The sequence below is a fragment of the Lepidothrix coronata genome, unplaced genomic scaffold, assembly GCF_001604755.1.
Source record: "Lepidothrix coronata isolate B3197 unplaced genomic scaffold, Lepidothrix_coronata-1.0 Scaffold58, whole genome shotgun sequence".
NCBI classification, from domain to species: Eukaryota; Metazoa; Chordata; class Aves; order Passeriformes; family Pipridae; genus Lepidothrix; species Lepidothrix coronata.
This window is the reverse complement of record NW_016690238.1, coordinates 3,312,860-3,330,520: the sequence shown is the minus strand read 5'-3', so window position 1 is coordinate 3,330,520 and position 17,661 is coordinate 3,312,860.

Sequence of the window (17,661 nt, the reverse complement as noted above, 5' to 3'; positions counted from 1 at the left end):
TTGGGGCACTGCAACATAAGAAAGATTTGAAGGCATTAGAGAGTGTCCAAAGGAGGCAACAAAGATGGGGAAGGGCCTTGATTTGAAGCCGTGTGAGGACACTGAGGGCACTTGGTGTGTTCAGCTGGAGAGGAGGAGACTGAGGGGAGAGCTCACTGCAGTTCCAGTTTCCTGGGCAGGGGCAGAGGAGGGGCAGGCCCTGAGCTCTGCTCTTTGGGGAGCAGGGACAGGACCCAGGGAATGGCTGGAGCTGTGTCAGGACTGGGTTAGGTTGGATTTTGGAAAAAGGTTCTTCCCCCAGAGGCTGGTTGGGCACTGACCAGGCTCCCCAGGGCAGCGGGCACAGCCCCAAGGCTGCCAGAGCTCCAGGAGGGTTTGGATGATCCTCTGGGACACAGGGTGTGACTCTTGAGGATGGGCCTGGGCAGGGCTGAGGGTTGGACTTCATGATCCTTGTGGGTCCCTTCCAACTTAGCATATTTTGGAATTCTGTGATTTAATGGAAGCAGTGATTTCTGTGCTTCATTTCTAGGAAGGCTCATGCTAAGTTGTTGTGCTGCTCAAGCAAATATCCTTCAGAAAACTTTCCCATCAACTGGAAAATACCAAGTCCAGTTTCCATCCAGTTGGCAGCTTCTATCCAAGTAGAAAAGCATGAGCTGTGTGTAACTAGCTTGTAGAGGTTATGATTAAAAACAGGCTCTTGAGATATGAGCTACCCTGAATATCTGGGAGCTTTCTTCTTCCATCCCTGAAGCTGTTCCCTTAAGCTTCATTTGCAGTCTGGCATGACAGAAGTTCCTTTCTTTAATAATTTCAGTGTGGAAGATTCACCATTTGATTAACTTTTGTGGAGTTACGTTAAAGTTACTGGTGCTTGGCTAAATTCATATGAACAGAGACTAGAATTGGTCCAGGGTGTTAGTTTTATGGCTCATTGTTGAAACAGTGCAAAGGCCAAATTGCACTTTGTGAGTCCTCTTGGGTTTAAAAGCTCTTCAAATCAAGGCACACAGGGATTTGGAGTGAATTTACTGGCCAAAAACTTTACAGTTGTCTCCTGCTTTTCTTTTCTTTGCTGAGATTAAGCTCCTCTGGGAGTATGGGAGTTGAATGATGCCAGGGTGACCAACAGAGAGACAGTTTTATTCACTTTTTGTATAAAAAATCATGAATTCACTCCTCCCTAGAGGAGGTGATGGAAGCAGAGTAGAGTTACTGTAGCTCACATCCACAAAAATTTGGCCTCGTGATGTCTGAGTGTTAAACGGTGTCGTGGCAGAACAGGGTCCTGAAAGCTCCAGGCACACAGGAGGGAGGGACTTCCACAGGCAAAGGGGCCTGTGGAGCACCTGAGGGTTCCAGGAATGCTTTGTTCATTACTTGATAGTGTGTGGATGTCTGAAAAGGGCCCCAGGGATTGTATGGATATTGTCTTCCAGATTCTAACCGAAGACACGCTGTCTGCAGCACTGTCACTCAGCCAGGGGCAGAGCTGGCTCAGAGGTGTGCCAGGGAGTGGCAGAGCTGCCCCTCCTGCTCTTCTAACTCTGTCCCTTGGGCTGGAAGCTCTCTGTGGCTCCAAGCACTGGCTGGTGACATGGACTGACCTCTCTGTGCTGTCCTGCACATCCCTGTGCCCCGGGAGCTCCCAGGCCAAGAGACCTTCGGCTTCGTTGCCAAGAACTTTCTGATCATAGAGTGGCTGCATCAGGGACTCCTCCCTGTGAGTTTATTACACACTGGTTATGTTTGAGAGCATTTCTCCACACAAGGGCAGCAGAATGCAGTGAGCTAAGAGGGTGAGTTCTTCCTCCTTGAAGCCTGAAGGCTTTGTTGTGCCGTGGCCTGAACAGTCCTGATGGTCCAATGGACACAGTACAAGTGAGTGTTCAGACACCTAAACATGGGTGTCTCCAGCTGGTTTAGATGTCCTGTATGCCCAAGAGATCTGCACAGAGCTGGTCTGCGGGAGAGCTGTGCCTCTTTTTGGAGAGGCAGCAGGAGAACGGGGACAAAGCCTGAGGGCATCACAACTGAGATGGCTGTGATTGGGCGACTGACTCCCAATTCCTGTGCCTGCAGGTTTGGGATTGTGCACTGCAGGGACCACACTGATAACTCACTGCTCCAGGAGACAAAGAAAGGGTTATACAGATATCTGCAGCTACTTGGCACACATGCAGCATTTCACAACAGCAAAACTTCCCCACATGAGTGGAACACTCAGATACAGAGGCCATATTCTCTGCCCTAGGGCAAGAAGAGTTCAATTTAGGATTTTCCTTTGATTTTCATTTTCATACTTCACTCTTAAGCTGCTTTCATAAAACATTTATTGTTTTTCTTCAGGAAAAATAAACATCCTAACCAGTAAACAGGTCAGGCAGTGAAGTTAGATCCAAAATAATCCACTGTGGGAAACTCAAAATATGAAAAAAAAAAAAACAAACCTCAGCTAGAAATGTGATATTACATTGACCAGTTCAGTTCACACAGATCTGTCCCACCAGCTCCTTTTGTGTGGCTCAGAGCTGTCCCACTGATGCTGAATGCTCCAGAGAGCTACTGCTGCTGCAGCTCAAGTGATCACTTCTTGCACTCTGAGTGCAAAGAGAACTATTTCTGACAGGAAGCTCCAAATCCCACATGGCTGCAGAGTGGAGAGTCTTTGAATCCTGTTAAAATACGTGCTGTCTGAACACTGCCATGTCAGAAGTGGGCCAGCCTGGTGCTCTGCTGACATGAAGTGTGGCGGCCACACAGTGCTTTTGCCACGGTCTCAAAACAGAGAGGAACGTGGCAGCTGATCCCTTCTACAAGCTTGAGCACAATTTGCTGTTGGAATTTGCTGGATGGTCGCACACTGCAACCAGAGAGGGATGTGGTGAGGCTTGAAATGGTTTCTGCAGCAGACAATACCACAGTCTTCTCCTAGATACTGCTCTCTCCTCACAAAGCACTGCTGAGAGAGGCAGTTTGGTTGCTCAAGCAGAATGGATGTGACAGAGAAGCCCTGGAGATGTGTATCTCAGGGTTAATCTTCACAAGATGTTCATGTGGAGCCAGGGGACTGATTTTATCACAAGTCTGATGAGTTCACTGAAAGTTTTCAAAGGGCTGAAGCTTTGGTGTCTAAGCTGCTGCTGCCAGGAGATAAAGGTGCAACTGGAAATGCAGTGATCCTACAGAAACTGCAGATAGGAATAGCGAGAGTGGGTCAGTGCAAAGGTCCTCTGGGCCTCTCTCCACCAGAATCCAGTCCCTGAGCGTCTTCCCTGAAACCCCTGTGAGCCTGCACATCCCTTTAGCAGGCTGACAGACATACAGCCAGTCTGCCTCCAGACCAGGCCTTGGAAATACCTCTGTGTGCTTGTGCCCCAGTCCCTCCCATTTCCTCACCTTTGTGTTTTACACACACACACATAAAAAAAGGGAGGAATTTTTTACCCCCATCAAAGAGACCGAGGGATTGGTCACTTTTTTAAATGCATTGAGAATTTTTGGCACCTTGGGCTGGGCTGAGACAGACAGTATCACTGAGATACACAAAATCTTTGAGAATCAAGGACTTAGGGATTCTTTACATTGTGAAACAAAAACAAAAAGTCTGCTTTGCTTTTGTGTTTAGTTTCTGTTCTGCCCTGTGATGTAAACGCAAAAAATACAACTAGAAGATATCTTAGCATCTCTGGAGAAAGATCAGTGACTACAAAAAATCTTGATGGAAAGCAGTGCTACCAAAGTTACTCAGATCTTTTGAGCACTAATATATAGTCCCTGTCAATGCTGAGATTCTGATGCTATTAAGGGGTTGCTGATTGCTGAAGCTGTTGCTTTCCATTTCTCTTGCTGCAGTTGGGAGATTACTAAAATGTTCCATATGTGGAAGTTTATGTAGAATTGACACTGTGCCATAATGATGCGTGGTGAGTCTGGAACATCTAAATATTGATATTAATTTGCATGGTCCCCTCTAGGATGTGCCAGGACATCAGCAATGACTACAGTGAGAAAGTCTGTCTCTGAAGGAAGCACCTAATAACTCTTTTTGCAGGAGTTTTTAACACTGAGCTTATGCAGTCTGTGGCAAGGCTAGAGACTGAGAACATATTGCAGTTATTACAGGGCTTGAAGTCCAAGTTCCTTTTAAGACACGTCACCAGCAATGTGTTTTAATCAGAAGTATTTTAGTGAAGTAAATTGGAATCATCTGGTCCTGACCGGCATCATGTTCTCTCAAGTGTGATTTATCCTGTAATTCCTTTAATGAACTTGGTACCAATACTTTGGGATGAACAGGGAGAGCAAACGGGAAGGATCTGTAAAGCTTCCATTAGCACAGGTTGGACAGAAACGTTGCTGTTGTTGACTTTGCTGCAGCAACAAAGAGAATCCTCAAAACAGGTCCCAGGGCAGCTGTGGGAATGGTCAGGATGCTGTAAAAGGTCCATTTTCAGGGACAGAGCTTTCTTCCTCGCTTTGTTTAAGTAAGAGGAGAATGAATTAATTCACTGATTTATCGCCAATATTTCATCCTGCTGAAAAAATATCCGAGAACATACTCCAGGACTCGGGATGGGGCACATCTTGCAGTGTTTCTCCTAACCCCACAGCCAGGGTCCCAAGCAGGAGGGACACAAAATCATGTTTTCAAGAAAGGGAAGTGGGAGGCAGGAAAGGTGCAGTGTGTGTTTGTGTGTGTGTGAAACAGCCCCTGGTTTTCACACAGCTCCAGCAGGCACGGCTGGAGATGAGCACAGTGCTCTCTTGCTTTTCTTCCAGTTCATTAGGAAGTGACCCAGTTTGTTCAAAAGTCATTCACTTCTACCTTCTACTGAAGGACAGACAGATGGCATGGCTGAAAAACCTCACCCCAATCCTGGGAAACCAGGCTGAGACCCTGTGAGAGATGTCCAGCTGACACAGTTGTGGTGACAGAAGGGGACACTGCACACTCCTTAGGTGGGGTGAATGGTGCTGTTAAATGTCCCATTCTGTTATTTTCCCAAAGTGTTTTGATTTTACATGGGGATTGGCGCTGTGGCACACGAGATTTTCCACACCAACACAAATAGCTCTTTCCCCTCTCACCACAGATAGCATTCTGTGTGTTAATGTGTCAGTGGGGAACACTCTGCATTGTATATAAAAGTTAAAAAAAATCTCAAATATAATACTTGGAACCATAGAAGGATCTCAGCATAAAGCCCTGAATCTGTTCCAAGACAGGGAGGAGGAGAATAGAAAGGGAATTTATAACTTTTTCTTACCACTTTTCTTCTTCTTTATTTTGGCTAAGAAACAAAACTTTAGGAAGGGTTGGAATACTTTGCTGTAATTAAAAGCCTGGGAAGAGCTTCTTTGTATGCTTTTTAACTTACATGCATTTGAACAAATTGCTGTATAGCTCCCTAAACTGTTTGACATTTGCTCTTGTTAGAGCAAATTATGGTTACATCTACTTCTGACCCTGATATTTTGTGAAAGAGTAAGTTGCTCTCTTCTAAGTTTAAACAATTACATGTGCTAAATGCTTGTAATAAGTGCAGTGGCCTGTTAAATTAAGCCTTAATTTATTCAGGATATGTTAATTTTATGAATACTTTTGAATAAGTAATTATAATTTTGCCCGAAGCCTGTCATTTGGATGCTGCAATAATTAGGGTGCCCATTAGCCAGATTTCATCATCTAATAACACAAAGTAAATACAGAAGGAAACTGAGGAGAAAAAGTTTGTATCTTGAAGATATTGGGATGAGAACTTAAAAGCCATTTCTCTGTAAGCAGGACGGGGGTTCAGTGGGTTTTTGGAGCCGATTCAGCAGCGACACAGTTGCTGTGGCAGGCGGGGCCGTCACAGCTGGGTGGCTGCAGGGCACAGGAGCCCTGGGGATGGCAGGGGGCCGCCACTCTTTGTGTTGGGCACAGCACAGGCATCCCACGGCAGCCCACTAACACCCCTCTGGTAAAGAGAACAGTTCACATGGTCATAAACAGATGAGATCAGTCTCAAGGAAATGATGAGAACCTACAAACATCCTGGTGCTCACTGGCTGGGAACGGCGTGAATCTCCTTCCCAGTGACCAGTCCTGGAGGGGTATAATCCCTCTGTTATCCCGCACTCCGGGCAGCAATTCTGAGCTCATTCCTATGGAACTGCATCATAATGCTCCCACAGTTACCCACATGTATGTAAAGGGGCTTTTTAAAATGAAGTCTTCTCTCTGTAGGTTGGGCACGTGTTCCCAGTGGAGTCCCCTGAATCTCTGCACTGTCCAGAGTTCAGTACTGCTGCACACCAGATGGAAGGAAGGAGCTGCTTTGGAGGGTTATCCATGGCCATAAGGTGTGAGAAGACCTTGCCTCACACAGATGTGAGCCCTCATGGAGCAACAGGGTAGAGGATGCAACACACAGAGCCAGTGCCAGTCAGCAGCCCCAAAACAACTTGCCTTTGGTCAAGGAAGCAGCTCTTGCTCCTCCTCTTCCCCTGCTTGAACAGTCAGGATGTGCCTTTCTGGATGAGCCTAGGAACGGAGGGAATGGCAGGAAGGTGGATGGTCAGGGATTGCAGCCAAGATTTACTCAAATAGAAAGTGTTTGTGGGAGACACACTTCTATCCCTTGAAAATAGATGCAGGAGTGTCCTTACACGCAAGGATGTGTCACACAGCTCCTTCACCCCACCTAGTCGAGGCCCCTGAGTTCAGTGCTGCTCCCCTGGCAGCCACAGGGCTCCTTCCCAAGGGCTGCCTGGCATGTGCTGGCCCTGCACACACACACACACACACTCCAGACTGGGAGATCTTGGTGCAAGACTGCTGAGGGAAACCACTGGTGTGGCCGTAAAGGATTTCTTTGAAAGTTCATCTGCAAAGTGCCAGCTGCATTTCTAACTATAAAAATAGCAACAGTGCCCTTTGTACATATGACTTAAAGGGCATAATTTGTCTTCTATTGGTATAATAACTACTGTCTTCTCATGCTTAGTGTTGCAAGAACAGCCAGGAGGCATCCAGCCTGCATGAAACCTTCATCAGAGATGTTGTTTTCTCCATAAAACTTGGCAAAGTCCTCTATTGTTTCTGGAGATCTTTGTAGCTTGGCTGCATTGTTCTGCTGTCTCATCGTCCGTGCCCATGATAAACTGGGCACTTCTGACAATTGTTTTATAAAACTGTGGCTAGGAAAATTAAATGGCCTTTTATTTTATTAAGGCAACAAAGTGATTTATGAAAAGACACATCCCCTTCCCTGCTGGGAAGTCCATGTGTGCTTCAAGCCCCAGAGCTGACTGTGGGCTGAGACTGTGCCTTTGCCATAGCTGTTCACCACTGGTATTACTGGAGTGCCCAGGAGGACTGAGCCCCTCTGCTGCCCCCAACTCCACCGTGCTACCTGCTGAACAGAGATGGTTTGAGGCCCTCCCAAGCTTCAGTCTTTGTAAATGCCCTGGGGAAATACTTCTAGGGGCAGAAAGACACACTCCCTTCCCCACTGGGCTCAAATGATCCACATAGAGGTTGTCATCTCTTGTGTTCCAGTGGTGAGCTGGAGGGACAGGAGGAGGATTAGAGCAGCACAGAAAACAAATCATTCACACAGCCTTGCTTCAGTGCCTCTCCTCTCAGCTCTCCCCACAGCAAGGCCTTCCTCCAGAGCCACACAGTTTTCACTTCACTGGGTTCTTGGTCTCCGTCTGTGCCTGGGAAACATTGTCCCATCTGCTGAGGGGGGTGTCTCGGGCAGCCCTCAATTGTGTGACATGAAGCTGTGCCCAGCTTTATCTGGAGTTACAGCTGAGTGCATCCAGCTTGGCTGGGCAGCCATCAGAGCTGGCTGGGGCCTCTTGGCTTCATCTGGTGCAAGGTAAATGACTGAAAGGATGAAAACAGGGCTTTTTAATTGCCAAGCCACTTGAATCAATAGGGAACTCTGCATGTTACTACGTGTGGTCTCCATGGACCCCATATGAAGGATGAAGGCAGCTGTGACCTCGCTTCATCACCCTGGCCTCAATCAATAGCTACCAGCTTTTAAAGTCCCAAAAGGTGTGATTAAGTCTCTGCTGCATGAAGTTAGCTTTCCTAGCATATAGCCCATTGTCCTGACTGAAAGGACCTGAAAGCCCTTATTCTGTGGGGGTTAATGACCAGATGTCCCTGGAAGGAAGCCCATCAGCCCTGAGCCTCAGTGCCAGGAATTACTGCAGCTGATCTCATACCCCTTTGCACCCCTACCTTAGCTGCAGTGGGCAGCGTGGAGCACTTCACGCGGGGAAACAGGTCTGTGTGTGCAGGGATAACCTGTGGATAACCAGGGATAACCAGGGGTGTCCTGGGAGGGGACTGGAAAGAGAGTTGTGTTATTCTATTCTGTTGCTCTTAGTCTATGAGAGGACACTTCAGAGGGAGGCAAACTCAGACCCTTCCACACCTGAGAGTGTGACAGGGCATGTTTCAAGTCTGTACATCCAGTACATCTGGGGCAGTCCCTCTTATGCAGTGAGTGTGTACATGTGATAGTGCCAGCAAGGCCTAAGTCAGACTGTCCCCTTGTAATATCAGGGCTTTAATAATGCATGAACAGGACAATTGCATCGTCTCTGTGAAAACAGTAAGGACAAGTTTATGGTTTGCAACAGCAGGTGCCTCAGCACCTTTAGCAGGAAGGGAATCGGCAGAATAGTGTGGAGACACAAATGAACAAAGCAGAAGTTGCCTCATATGATGTAGGTACCTGACTCACTTAGCAGTGCTAATATTGATACATCATTCTCAAAGGGCCCCTTCCATGTCACCATTTTCATGTAGAAATCTAACAGCACATCCTTCAACTTGAAAGGGCTCTGTGCGGAGCTGCTTTCATGTATTTTCCTTTTGCTCTGTCTCATTACTGATCCTCCAGAGGCTGTGAGGATGCCTCACTCCAAGGAAAACACTAATACTGGTATCTTGCTCTCCACATGGTGTATTATTGACTGTCTGTTACTCCACTCGGGCAGCACAATTGGATAGGGAATTTGGTTAGCACAGTATAACCAGGGTGTGTGATAATTACTGGAGCATCATTATCAGTCTTATGGCATGTTTTTGCAGTTGTTAATTAAGGCTTTTATCTTCCTTTGCACATTAAAACTCTGAAAAACCTTGAACAGCATTAATAAATCTCTAGTCCCTGTAGCCAGCAGCAGCTTTGCTTTTGGAGAAAGAAAAGCTCTGGAAGTCTTCCTTCCAGGCTGTTGTGCCTTGCAGGTGAACCTATGACAGATCATTAAGGATTTGCTGCTCAAGGACGGAGGCAGAAATAAACTTACATATGCACAGAGCATGGAGCACAGATGAATCCAGCCATGATTCACTTGGAGTGAAAGATTAGTTTCCTTTGAAATGCCATCAGAAAGCATTTGCTCACAATCTAGGTCACAGCAACAAAGGCTACGGGAGGGATTGACTGAAGGCAAGAGGAGTGAAGCTGAAATTACCTATGTCCAACAGCTGCCCCAGCCAGATGTTTGCAACGTTAAATATTCTGTGGGAACAGAGCTCTGTAGCCATGCAGAGCCTTTAGTGGGAAGAAATGGAATTGTACATTTATGTGAGTCCACACAATGATCTCGTAACTCTCTTACCTGTGCTATTGCTAAAAATCCCTGCTTCTCTTCGTGCTAAAAGTGTGTTCACAGCTCATGCTGTGGGTTTTTTCCTACTGCTTCACTTCCTTTCCCTGAATATAATAATTGTTCTTGGAGCTCAGGACCGTGAACCAAACATTGATAGAGATTAAGAAGACCAGCAGACGATGGGAAACAGAAAATTCAGCCAGACTCATTAAGCATAAACAAATATTTTGAGGTGCAGTGCTCAGGCAGTGATTAGTTTACCAGCTGTAGGCAGAGCTACAGAGGAAATTAAAAAGATGGAGTATGCTGAAAACTGCAGAGGGAAAGAAACTCCATCAGGGTACACTGACTCATAATGCATCAGGGAAAGAGCAGGGTTTAGACTGGGATCTGCTGGATTTTAGGATTCTTGCTTCTCTGAGAGCCAGCCTGTCTGTGAGACACTTTCTGTGTCACGCCAGCAGTGGAGCGGAAACTTTTTTTTAACAGGCAGGAGGAGGGGGGAAAGCCCTGCATAAAACCCAAGCTCTCATAAGAGGAAAATATTGCATGCATCTTTTCAAAATCCTTCAGGATGCAGCTGCAGATAATGAAGACAAATGATGCCTTCAAAATAAAGATAATAATGGAAACAAGCTATGCCTAGAATTCACCTCAGCTTCAGATTCCGATGGCAGCGAAGGTAATAGCATAATGGAGCCCATTAATGCAGTAGGAGGCAGAAACAGACAGAAAGTAGAAGGATGAAGGGTTGTTTAAAATGTCTAGGGGATGTGTACAGATGAGTCTGAGGCAGCAAATCATCGCTGAGATCATGAAAACATGAACAGTCCTGATGCATATTGGAAGCGTGTTATGGCCTCTCTACTTGCTGGTAGTTGGAGCAGCATCTCTAGTGCCCTTTCCAGAATGAGATGTCTCAGCAAACAGCAGCAAGTAGAAAACAGTCAGAATGTTTTCAGAAATACACTTCTTTTTGTCAAGAGACATCAGTGAGGCTCCAAACCTCTCCTGTCAGTGATGGATCATCAGCCGTGGAAAGGCAGTAGGTTTAAGGCAGGATTTCCACTGAAAAAGCACCCACTTATAGAAAATACCCCAGTAATTTTGGCACTCCACAGTATTACCAGAGACATGCAAAAGCTGGTTCCAAGATCCTCTTCCTGTTTTAGATGATGCCATGAGCTTCAGACAAATGATGTGGAAGATGCCTGCTTGTGGGAAGAGCTTTTTGGCAGCCTGGAGATTCTCCTCATCCCTGGAAGTGACAAAAAGATCTGAGAGAAAGAAATCTAAACTATATGCACTTCTAAAACAGAATACTGGTCACCTTATCACTTTCCAGATAATGCAGCAAGGCTGGAGTGTCTTTTTGTGTTACTTCCTCTGACTTTTTAGAAAATTGGGAACATAATTTAAATGAAACTAAATAGAAAAAGCATATTTTGAGCCAGAGAGGGAACTGAGAGGATTCAAGGATGGGGTGAAACAGCTGGGGGAGTAGAAAGCCTGGTTCTTTTCTGTCAAACTCCTCACAGCATTCCTGGATGATAACACAGGCACTGCCTGAGCCCTCGTGAACCCTGAGCAACAGGGCAGGCCTGTTCCATGTACAGAAAATGTGGAGTTGTCACCAAGGTCTGTTAAGAACGAGGCTGTAGGTGTAGGGGACACGCAGTCTTGGCAGGGCTGTACTTACAGATCCCTGCTGGAAGAACAGCTGGCAGCCTGTATTAATAAGGTTTAATCTGTTCTCCAAGGAGACCGTAGATACATGACAGGAGCCTGTGACCTCCCTGAGGGAGGACTGCTAACCATTTCTAACCAGGACAGGTTAGAAGTGATCTTGTAGCCTTCCAAGGCCTCTCCTCTACTGATTCAGCATCTCATATGCTTTTCAGAATTTATCTCACACCTGCCCTTGAAACCTCAGCCTGTTCCTTTTTAAACTTACCCTGACAGCTCTCTTAGGCTTCAACACATTTGTAAAAATCCCCAGAGCCACAATATCATCCAGAAAACCAGCCTGTGCTGAGCTGTGTGTGACACACAGGGCAGTGCTGTGGCAGGAGGAGGGCAGTGCCACTGCTCCTGATGGTCACTGGTGCCCTGAGCCTCCTGCAGCTCTCAGCTGCTCGAGCTGCTGCAGCAGGAGCAGCCTCTGTACACATGCACAGTCTGTGTTACAGCGGGGTCTGGGGCTGGAGGCAGCAGTGCATTACTGCTAAAGAGAAAAATACTGCCCTGAGAGAACAAAGACTTTCAGCTGTGATTAACATTTTATTGCCTGGGCGGTGGGTATCAAAGGGCTTTTGGGCTCTTCTGGAGGCACTTCAGTCCAGTTGGATTAAAATCAGCACAGCTGTTCCCCAACTGGCTTTAAAAATGCTTCCAGCAAATGCCACTTCCTGCTGTTGCTGTCCTTCTTCTGGAAGCTGCATCCTCCTGCTCAGCTTCGCTTGAAGACTTGCTCTTCTACTTCCTCCTCCTTCCCTGTGTGTTTGCCTGAGACCCAGCAGCGTCCATCCCTGCATCCTCCCTGCACTTCCCAGCACCAGCCTTCAGCACAGATCTGAGGAGTGGGGCATGGTGGGGGGTTCCCAAATGGAATTGCCCACACAAACAAGGCTGTGAGTGTGGGAGATGTCGGGTTATCCTGCTCTGCTCTTCCCTCCACGCTGGCCTTGGGCACCAGGGCTGGAGAGCTCCAACTGGCTCTTCCTCAGAGATGGACGAGGGGAGCTCTGCTGTAGCCAGCTGACCCCCATCTGCTGTGGGGCTGCTCAGCAGAGGCAGAAGCACAGCTATTTCCCTGGACAGGCCATGTGGAGGGGAGACTTTGAGATGCTGAGGATGGTACAACCAGCAACAACAATTGTTTCTGCCTCTGCTGTGTGTGCAGAAATCTTTGGTAGCAATGTAGGAATGAAAAGGGGCTGGAAAACTCAGGTCTCTGACTGCACTGGGAAGTGAGCAACAGAGGGTGTACATTTAAAAGAAAATAGTTGAGAGTGCCTGTGCAGAAGGAGCCAGGACAGCAGGACTGGAGCTGCTCCTCTTCTGCCAAAGAGCTGCTGCTGGGAGATGCCAGTGGGATGCTCAGCAGCAGAGTGACAGAAGGAGGGTTCTGAGCGTCTGAGCTCCTTTGATTTCTCTCTCAGGCACTGCCTTGCTCCAGCCTAGATTTCACTCCATCCCTAGGATGCAGATGCCATCTGCAGGAGCCGCTCGATCCAGCCTCCTGCGAGCTACAATAGCTGGGAAGGGAAAATCTAATCCAAGCAGTGGAAGAGGTGCCAGAAAAGAGACCTTGCCTGCTTCCCTGCCTACCCCCAGGAAGGCAGCACAGCCCTTTTCTGTGGAGGAACCTGCAGGGGTGAGGTGGCAGCAAAACTGCCCCTCACAGCCACGGGCCAGGGGTGGGGCACACTGGTTTGCTCGGGCACCCTCCTACCTTAGGGTACAGATTGAAGGTCTCTCCCCGTAGAGCTGGGGGACTCCCCCCTTCAGAACAAGTGTGTTGGACAGGATTTAGACAGAAAGACTGGAGTTGTCTGCTCCCACAGCTGACTTCTTGCCCAGTTGGCCTCGGGTTCTCCTGAACACTCTTACCTAGTCCTGACTTGAGGACCATTTTCTAAGACATGATCTGGCGTTCGTAGCTCAGACCGTTCCCAGATTTTAGGAAGGATGGATATGGTCATTTGCTTCAGAGGTTGGGGTTTATCTTGCTAAAAGCCTCACACAGTGCAATGTATTAAGAAGTCCTGAGCACACTCCCAACCTCTCTCTGTCCTTTGGGGCACGGTGACTGAGCTGAAAGCAGAACTTGCTGTGAGCCACATCCCAACTCGCCAGAAAAAAACACATCCTTGTGGCTTGTCCTGCTGTGGAGGTTTCCATGGATGACTGAAGACTGTCAGGTGTGGATGAGCTGTCATCATATTAGAAGCATTTAATAGCAATCAGCAGTTAAAAAGAGCTTTAATACCATCCAGAGGCACTAGGGAATTGCAGTGCCTGGTGCTGAAGGGTGTGACTTCATGATCGTTCTTGCCAACCGTTTCACTAAATTCCCCAAATTTCTTTCTTGTGGATATATGCAATATGTTCCATGCTTGCCATCTCTCTCTGCAGGGCTGGAGCTCTGGGTCTCTGGGATGCACCCAACAGCAGTGCCCAGCACTCCACCCCCTCTCTTTCCCCCTGCAGATGTGGGAAATGCCCGTGGTGGCGCTTGCCAAATGGAACATTCTCCTGCAGTGAGTGAGGAAAGCGAGCAATTGGGCTCCCCAGAGCAGGTGGCAGGTGAGCACTACCTCCCTGAGAGGGAAAACACTTGTTCCCAAGGGTTTTAGGAGTGGAAGCTCAGCCAGCAGAGCCTGAGCTCACAAAAAATCCTGAGGTAAGAAAGCCGAACTTGCCTCCCCTCTCCATTTCCAGCAGCGTTAAGGGAAGGAGGCAACAGATGCCATCCATTTAAAACAAGCATGTCAGTAACAACCACAGCCTGAACCAAAACAGATGTCATCTCCAGGGCTGTTAAGCCTGATACTTCCCAGGCTGCCCTAAGCCCTGGACAGTGTAGCTGGAGGTTCCCCAGTTGGTTGTTGCATTTCCTGAAATGAAGCCCTCGTGCTCACAGCTCAGAGTTCAGCTCGTCTGCCATCAGCATAACAGAGTCCTTCTTCTTTCTGACATCTCGGGCAAAAGGCTTTGCACACACTCAGATTCTGCTGAGTAACTAGAAAGAGCAATTTTTCAAGCTCCCTAATGACACAGGAGGCACAACGGTGCTGCAACCTCAAAGTAGGTGCCTGGTTTCAGAATAGCAAGAGTTCACCACCCCATTCCTTTGTCAGATGTATTTGGAAGTAAAGGTTGTTCACTGGATTTCCCTTTTGGTCCTAATAAACTTTCCACAGCAAGGCTGTTCTCCCAAACACAGTTCCTGAAGAATACTGTATATTAGCCCTTCTTTCACAAGTAAAAACATCTTAAAACATCTTAAACACCTCTTTCTTTCATCTGGAGAACAAAATGTGGCCAAGAAATAATTTTAGAAAAGCTACTTCCGTGACACTTGGGGCTCTCCATATACCCAGCCTGAGCTTTAGAACAGTTCAGGTGCTATGTGTAGATATTTACAGAACAGCATTATCATCTGACTCACTGAGAGTCTCCTCAATGCTTGGCAAGGACTTTTAGAGGGGGTTCAGAGTTGTGTACATGCATCTAAAGGGCAGCTCTTGTAAGAGACTAAAACTAAATTTTTGATTTCCTGGGTGCCAGCATTTTAGAGAAAAAACTATGACAGCAACTTGAATTGTTATCAGTGAATCAAGTAACAAACACTGGTCAGAGTTAATGAGTATCCCAGGGATGAGAAATCCAGGGAGTACAATTTCTTAGTGGAGCCTTAGCATGGGTAAGGAGCTTGACTTTCAGTGTCTTTTGTGACACTGGCTCACACAGCACAGACTCATGCCAAGAAGAAGTGCTTTTCCCTCTGGCAGTTATTAATCTACTTATTTTGATATTAGGGATTTTTTGTGGTGAGTATAAGCAATATCCAATAAAAAGCAAAGCTTACATTCATATTCTTGAAGATGGCATGGTGGCACTGAGGATCCTGCACTACAAAAAAACCCCAAAAACATTTACACAAGCAAAGATTGTATCTCAAACCATGTGGAGCCAAAAGTAAATATTCAGTCATGTTATTAGTGAAATATCCAGCCTGCCATGTTCTCAGTTTACAGCTCACCTGACTCCTGTGGCTTTGCTGCTGTGGCACAAGACATAGGGGAATATGACCATTTGATTTTTTTTTTCTTACAAATTGTTCAACCCGAACTTTACAAGCCCTTTTTTCAGTTTGTTACTGAAATGTGCCGATGCCAAAATGTCTTTGTGACCTTTTTAATCAGCTGCCCCAAGTAGCCTCAATTTGGACATAGTCTGTGCACAGATTAGTCTCACCCCCCCTCTGTACATTCACTTGTGGATCTTGGACTCAATTGATTGGACTGACCCAAATTTTTAAAGTAAATATTCTAAAGAGGTTTCCCAAGTTTTCTTCCTTATTCTCACAAATTCATTCAAGTGGAATAAAAATGTAGGTTGCTATGTCATTTTGTTCCATCTATAGACGTGTAAGGATTTTTACTCTCCTCCTCTGAAGATCTCTCACTGCCTGGCGAGAACTGTGTAAGATTTACTGCATCTGAGCTTTAAATACAGCAGTCATATGGAAGCCAGGATTAGAAGTGATTTATTCAAAGGGCTCTACTTCAAACTCCTGGATCAACCTGCTTCTCCTGCAGAGGAATGTGTGGCGTGGGTGCTCTCTGGTTCTTCCTGCTGCTGTCCTCCAGCCATCTGCATAGAAAAAAGGGAGGAAGACAAAAGAAGGGCACAACTGGGGGAGTGTATTGCGTTGCACTGGGTTCTCTCTGCCGTGGAACACACACCTGAGAGCAATGTTTAGCTCAGCTTTTTCCACAGCAAAACCGCTGTCTGTGTCTGAAATGTGGTGAAACTGAAATTCCCTCCGTGGAGTGACTGCCTCTTGTACAAGGAGCACGAAGTAATTCCCTCTATTCACATTCCCTTCTCCACTAAGACTCTGCTTACCCTGTTTCTGTCAGCTCTAATTACAAACCAGCAACACCCAGCCCCATTTTCTTCTGGATAAGCTCTCCCTTGGATTTGACTTATTGCAGGATGTTGGATGCCAGCTGAGAAACAGGGAATACATTCTGGAGACTGCAAAGACATCTTTCTTTCTAGACAGTTACACAATACCTTAAAGGACTTCATGGAATCCCACAAAAATCACACAAAAAGCTAGTAGGCAGAAAAATGCAGTAGCTCAAGTGCTAATAAGCAAACACAAAGAAAATTTTTGGTATAAATTAAAAGCCAAACATTTTGTTATACATATGAAAAATATAAGGAATTTGGAATATTTATATATATAAATATATGTGGAATATATATGGAATATATACGAAATATATATGAGATTTGCTTTCCAAGAATTCATCTGGTATGTAAGAAGGGCACAAACCCCTAAACATGAGCAATCTGGTCAGACAGACAGCTTTGGGCATGGTGAACATGCATTTTGGGGAGCCCCTCTGGACACATCTGGGCCACATTCTCCACCACGTCCCCACCCACCCCGTTCCCTCTGCCTGCAGTCTCTCAGCGACAGGCCAGACATCATTGCAATCTAAAACAGGGGAAAGGAGGCTGGAATTAGGGTTTCTCATGCAATTTTGAGTATAACTGTTTCAATCAGTGTGTCAAGTCCCTCTGTGACTGTTCAGGAAGGCAATGGCAGTTTAGGGCAAAACAAATGCAGGCAAAAAGTGGGTCAATTAGAGGCTGAGGTACAGACATCCTGCAGGTAATCTTTGCTGCCTGAGACTGGTGGTGAGTTCTGGCTGCATTAGTGTCTAAACCCCAGATATTATCTCTGTGTTATAGCCTGGAGAAACTACTGCTGCTTGACTTGTTCACCACGGGGAGCGTGGCCTCATGTTCTGCCACCGCTGCACTAAAGATCAAGACAAAAATAAAATTCCATCATCCAGCTAAGAAAAAGAGATTACTTGAGAGGAAGAAAAAAAAAGAAAGATATGGAAAGGAAAAAAAACCTCCCAAAGAAATCCCAAAGTATGTGAGACAGAGCAGAGCCAGGTCAGGCCCCACTGTGGGACAGTGCTGAGCACACGCCTTCCCACTCCCGGTGTGGGCCGTGGTGACGGATGTTCCTGCCCTGCTCTAGGAACCAGCTCACGGGCACTTTTCACCCCCTGCCCTGGGGGAGGTTTGCTGACAATTGTTTATTCCTCAGGGGCCGTCCTTTGCCATCTGAGCAGGAGGAGGTTGGTGAGAGAGCGGGGAGCATCTCCCCCACAACGACAGGCTGGGAGAGCTGGGGCTGTTCAGCTGGAAAAGAGAAGGTTGTGTGCAGACCTCACGGCTCCTTCCAGTGTGTGAAGGGGCTACGGGGAACCAGAGAGT